Source organism: Lepus europaeus, chromosome 9 (assembly GCF_033115175.1).
Source record: "Lepus europaeus isolate LE1 chromosome 9, mLepTim1.pri, whole genome shotgun sequence".
NCBI lineage: Eukaryota > Metazoa > Chordata > Mammalia > Lagomorpha > Leporidae > Lepus > Lepus europaeus.
In genome coordinates, this window is record NC_084835.1 from 57,074,496 (window position 1) to 57,080,495 (window position 6,000).

At 46.8% G+C, this 6,000-nt stretch overlaps 1 long non-coding RNA gene across 1 annotated transcript in view; it reads left to right on the forward strand.

Moving 5' to 3' along the window:
* The window catches only part of LOC133766548 (uncharacterized), a 52,287-nt gene extending 47,072 nt beyond the window's left edge, over nucleotides 1-5,215 (forward strand). The window contains exon 4 of the long non-coding RNA XR_009866721.1: nucleotides 4,887-5,215. This is a non-coding gene — a long non-coding RNA (uncharacterized LOC133766548). The remainder of the gene's footprint in view (nucleotides 1-4,886) is intronic.
* Nucleotides 5,216-6,000: the final 785 nt, after the last annotated feature.

A 6,000-nucleotide genomic window follows, 5' to 3' on the forward strand; every position in this document is an offset into this window, starting at 1 on the left:
GAGCCCTCAGTGCCTGGTCTCATATGCACTCCCTGGTTCTTGCTGGGACATACTGGCTGTGTCCAGCAGTGACATCAGTGTTGTCTTCCCATCAGTAGTCCTCTCATTTAGTGGCTTACAATAGCAACTATTTTATTGTTTTTCACAAATTTCTGGCTTAGGAATAGAGGCAGGGCTCAGCCAGGTGACTGTTACAGCCTCAGTGAAGGTCACTTGGTGGGGGCTAGCTGTATAACAGGCTGGTCTGGGGGGGTCTTCACACAGCCTGGTTTGTGTCTTTAGAGGGACAGTTGTAGGGGCTTTGCATGACTCTGCAGTATGAGGATCTCAAGGTAAGTGAACTTTTTAAAATAAGATTTATTTATTTATTAATTAATTTATTTTAAAGGTAGGGTGCTGGGGATGCATGGAGTGCATGGGACACACACACACACACACACACCCCTTCCATTTGCTGATTCACTCCCCAAATAGCCACAAAACAGCCAGCACTAGGCCAGGCTGAAGCCAAGAACTCCATCTAGGTCTCTTGCATGGGTAACAGTGGCCATTATCCACTGCCCTGTCAGGTGCAGAAGAGGAAGCTGGGTCACAAGCAGGGCAGCTGTGACTTGAACTGGTACTCCACGCCAGTGTTGTGGATGGCAACTTAACCTGCTGCGAACAAATGAGACCTCAGCTCATAACGGGAAGACTAGCAAAAAATTTGCCACCACCCTAACCCTTCCATACTTCTTTAGCTGACCAGTATGTGTTAATTTGGATGTACTTTCTTGTGGATTGAACTTTGTTACTGTCTTGATGGCCAGGATGGCATCTGAGAATGGAATTCTCCAGAATACTATAATACCCAGAAGGGTGAGGGGATTAAGATTGAGGGTTGTACTTATTGGCAGGCAAAGCAGAGCCTCTGCATTACTGGAAGCAAGTGGGGACACGGGCCACAGATAGGGAGGAGGAGCCAATTCTGCAAGCCCTGATGGCTCAGGGAATTATGAGGCTCCAAATTTTTCCAGATGGTCCTATCCCACCTTGGGATTCCCCTCTTTCCCCTGTGGATCCATGACCTTGGTCTATCACTTACCAGAGCTGAATCCTTTCCTGCTATACTTCATAGTTGAGCCCTGCAGCTGATCTGTCTTTACTGCCCTTTTGCTGGAGACTGTGTGGTCATGGTGGCCCAGTGACTTCCTCATTTCACTTTAGACAGGAGCTGAATTTAATACAGGCTTTGTTGTCTTTCTACAGTATATCATTGGCTCCCAGAAAAGTGTCTCATTCCATGGACTTTATAATTACTATTTCACCAGAACCTCTTGAATGCCTGTGATGTGGCACCCACCATGGACTCTATTTATAGTGCCCTTGTCTTTATATACACTCTGAGACCTTTGGTACCTGCCTGCCTGCAACCTTCCAGGAGTGATCAGTGTGCCACTTGCCCAGAGGAGGGAGCCTCACACTGATGAGTGAACTCCTGGTGACTCTCCCCTAGGCCTATTCTCAGAACCTGATATCTTCCTTTGTGTTCCTGTGAGAAGGGACTGTGAAGCAGGTATTTGGATGCAGGGTGTTTTGTGGTTGGTACTCTCCAGAATACTATAATACCCAGAAGGGTGAGGGGATTAAGATTGGGAAAAGGGAGAGGCAGAGGTAACTCTGGAGCTGCCTTGGCTCAGGCTGAGTCTTGGCCCTGGCCTTTGTCCTTCTGTGATCAGTCCTGTGTCTTGTGATGGCAGGTCCCGTCCCTGCCTCCAACAAGTAGTCATGGTTTTGGCTGAGCATTGAGGCATCTTCCTTCATCCAGTGGCAACACCTGGCAGTACTCAGCTGTACTCTATAGTAGCCAGCATCCTGCCATGTGGAGAAAGGGCGCATCGGCACTGAAGGGAAAATTTGAGGATGTCCGGTATGATTGACCACACACCCCTTGTTTGGGCCATGAGATGTCACCCTGGAGACAATAATGAGCAGCTGGACAGGTAAAGGCCATGAACTGGGGGATGTGAGTTCATAGCTCCAAGGTAGGCTTGCTCCCAGCAATGGCAGCCAGAGGAAGGGCAACAGCAGAGAGCCCTGGCGTATGCTAAGTGCTAAGTGTTTATTAAATGGGAAGTCTTGAATATATTTAAGGCCAGAACTATAGTGAATAGACTCAAAAGAGGAGTCTAGCTGGGTAGACTGTGGTGGAATTCCTCCTTCTAGTGAGCCCTTCAATGAACTTCAGATACATGTCATAGAAAACCCTTCCTTGGGGTAGGTTCTGGTCTGGATCAGTTCCTTATTATAGCCCTTATTCAGGTATGAGTGAAATGAACTTTTATGGAACAGCTAAAAATCAACAATTTTTTTTGACAGGCAGAGTGGACAGTGAGAGAGAGAGAGACAGAGAGAAAGGTCTTCCTTTGCTGTTGGTTCACCCTCCAGTGTCTGCCGCGGCCGGCACGCTGCAGCCAGTGCACCGCGCTGATCCCAAGGCAGGAGCCAGGTGCTTCTCATGGTCTCCCATGGGGTGCAGGGCTCAAGCACTTGAGCCATCCTCCTCTGCACTCCTGGGCCATAGCAGAGAGCTGGCCTGGAAGAGGGGCAACCAGGACAGAATCCAGCGCCCCGACCGGGACTAGAACCCAGTGTGCCGGCGCTGCTAGGCGGAGGATTAGCCTGTTGATCCACGGCACTGGCCAACAATTTTTAATTATGTTTTCAAGGGATGATGTGGTTGAAGTTTTAAATCACCCACTAAGTGAGTTTTTGGAATAGTCTTATTTGTATTTAGTTAGAAACTGTTTTTGCTCTCCTGCCTGAGTTAGGGAAGCCCAGTCATTCTGGAAAGATTTCCAGCAGGAAAGGTTGGAATAATAAGACACTTGTGGTCAACTAGGGGTCTCAGCCAAATGTTTGTACAACAAGTGTTATAACTAGGGGCAGAAAATTAAGGTATTTTAAAAAAAAGATTATTTATTTGAAAGTCAGAGTTATACAGAGAGAGTAGAGGCAGAGAGAGAGAGAGAGAGAGAGGTCTTCCATCTGATGGTTCACTCTCCAATTGGCCGCAATGGCTGGAGCTGCGCTGATCCAAAGCCAGGAGCCAGGAGCTTCCTCTGGCTCTTTCACGTGGGTTCAGGGGCCCAAGGATCTGGGCCATCTTCCTACTGCATTCCCAGGCCATAGCAGAGAGCTGGATCGGAAGAGGAACAGCCAGGACTAGAACCTGCGCCCATATGGGATGCCAGCACATCAGGCCAGGGCATTAACCCGCTGCGCCACAGCTCTGGCCCCGAAAATTAACGTCTTAAGCTAGAAAACTATGCTTGCTTTTTTCCCTTTCCAGAAATGAGATTTGGAGAGTCCTAGGAGGGCAAGTATGAAAAACAGTGACAGAGATTTGGCCATATGGCCCAAATCAGGAGAGTTAGAAAAGCTGTAAATTGAGAAATATGGATAGGATGTACATGGTGTAATGATGGGCTTTGAACTTGGGTGCAGAGAAAGAGCACGAGGGACCCCTCCCTGTCCAGCCCCACACCTTTTCACAGCAGCTGCTGCTTCCTCCAGTATCCAGTGGGACAAGGTTCACCTTGACCAGGAGCTGCCTGAAACTGCTGTTTTCTCTTGAAACCTATCATGTGTTTCCATTTATTAGTTTAAAATAGGTAAAAATATCACTAAAGCACATAGACATTTCTGAGCCATCCTAGATTTTAAAGCAACAGACGGTTATATGGACATTTGCCAGTAAGAAATATCTCTGCCCCACTCAGAATGCCAAAATACACCCTTATCAAAGGTGCCTCAGCTTCAGACATGACTAAAGCTATGGTTTAAATGAGTCTCTTTGTGCCTAGCCCCATGCTGTGAACAAATTGCCAAGCTAACAGTCTAGGGAGCAAAAAAATATTAACTTTTCTGTAGTTTTTGGATAAGTTGAAAAGGATCTTTAAAAATGTGGTGCTTGAGCCCAGAAAGCACATTCCTCAGACACTTTTACAACCTCTAGAAACATTTCTAACCTCTAGTTGAATGCATAACTCCTCGCTTGCAGCAGAGGGTACAAGGCAACCTGGGAAGGCAATGGGGCCCAACCCTTCCAAGCCTGTGAGGAGGCTCTCTGGGTTTTTCTGAGGAGGTAAAGAGTGTATTTAAGTTGTTTCACTGAGGTCATGAAGGAGCCATGTGCACTTTGCTTGTATTTTATTAAAATTATTTATTTAATAACGTTTTTAACCATGTATTTTATGTATTTGAAAGGCTGACAGTCAGACACATAGATGCACAGACAGGGATTTCCCATCTGCTGGCTTACTTCCCAAATGTCTGTAACAGCTGGGATTGGTCTAGGCCAAAGCCAGAACTCAGGAATTCCATCTAGATCTCCCATGTGGGTGACAGGATTCTAACTGCTTGAGCCAGCACCTGCTGCCTCACAAAACATGCATTAACAGGAAGCTAGAATCAGGAAAGGAGCCAAGTCTGGGACCAGGCACTCTGATATGGGATGTGGAATTCCCAAAAGGCACCTTAACTGCTATGTCAAAAGCCTACTCTGCACATGTTATCTATTTGAGAGTCAGAGTCAGGGGTGGGGGGGACACTCCTACCTGGTGATTCACTCTGTAGATGCCTGCAATGGCCAGAGCTGAAGCAATCTGGGTGTCCCATGTGGGTGGGAGGAACCCAATCACTTGAACCATCACCACTGCCTCCCAGGGTCTGCACTGGCAAGAACCTGGAGTCGGGAGCAGAGCCAGGAAAGGAATTTAGATACACTGATACGGAGACTTCCTGTCCCTTACCTGAGAACTTCTTTCATCCCTCCCACCTGACCTGCAGCCCCTATCTCTGTCTCTGCAAATAGACTGACTTTTCATCTCCATGTTTACTTCTAGACAAGCTTCCAGAGCATCCCCATGATGCTTGCCATAGTGAGGCGACTCCAGGCCATGCTGCTGGCCATGGGAAAGCATTCAGGCAAATGAGAAAGAGAAGACCACAGTGCTCTGGGTGCCCTGAGTGAAAACCCGTATGAAGAAGCGGCAGCAGCTACTGTATTGGTGGCCATCCCAGCATAGCCAGTGGAAACAGCTCTTGCGCACTTCTCATGTGAGATAAGCAGTGTCCTCATAATGTTCATGGAAAGTGAATATTATGGAACAATTGTACATGGGGGGGCAAAATAAACTTGCCTTTTACTTTATTTTCCAAAAAATTTTGAAGTATTATCATACTTACCTGAAATGCAAATTAGGGGGCACATTCAAAACAATCGCATGGAAAGTCCGGTTAGCCTAAATGAGATACAGATTTTGTAAATTGCTGGGTTGGGCCAACTTTTGCCTTGGGGTGAGTGTGAAAAGCAATGTTAGGTTTTGAACAGTGCCATGGTGGCTCTCTCACTTACCTGGCTGAACAAGCATCCCCAGCTTATACAATTTTGAAGCTTCTTTTCCATCACCTGTCACACAGGGGGTTCCAACCCAAAGTGCTACTGTGACATCTATGATGACAGATGTATAACAAGCCTGCCTACGACCCAGACTGACGCCCATAATGATAGAAACTCTGGATTTATTCAACGAGATGGTGCACAGTCAGCATAATGCACACAATGCCTGGCCTTTAGTGAAGAATCAATGCAATTGAACAGGTTTCCTTTCAGGTGCTCAGTTAGTAGAACATGAAATTGAGATATTGAAGGGAAACCAAAATGAAATGAAGAATTCAATAGAACAAATGAAAAACACATTTGATCACTTCTTTCACTATTTTCACCTGGCTCTTTCTCATGGGCCCTGCAAGCTAATGGAGAGAGAAAGCATCAGTGAAACACCAGGTAGATCAGCTTCCCAGTGCCTGTTTACCAGCTGTGCCATGCTCCATGGAGGAGAAGCAGCAGGGTCTTATGGTATCTATGGGGCTGAGGGAAAAGGATTCACAAGGAATGAATTCTTATAAGCTGTGCTTCCATGGCTGCACAATAGTTAAGGAGACATCATGTGGGGA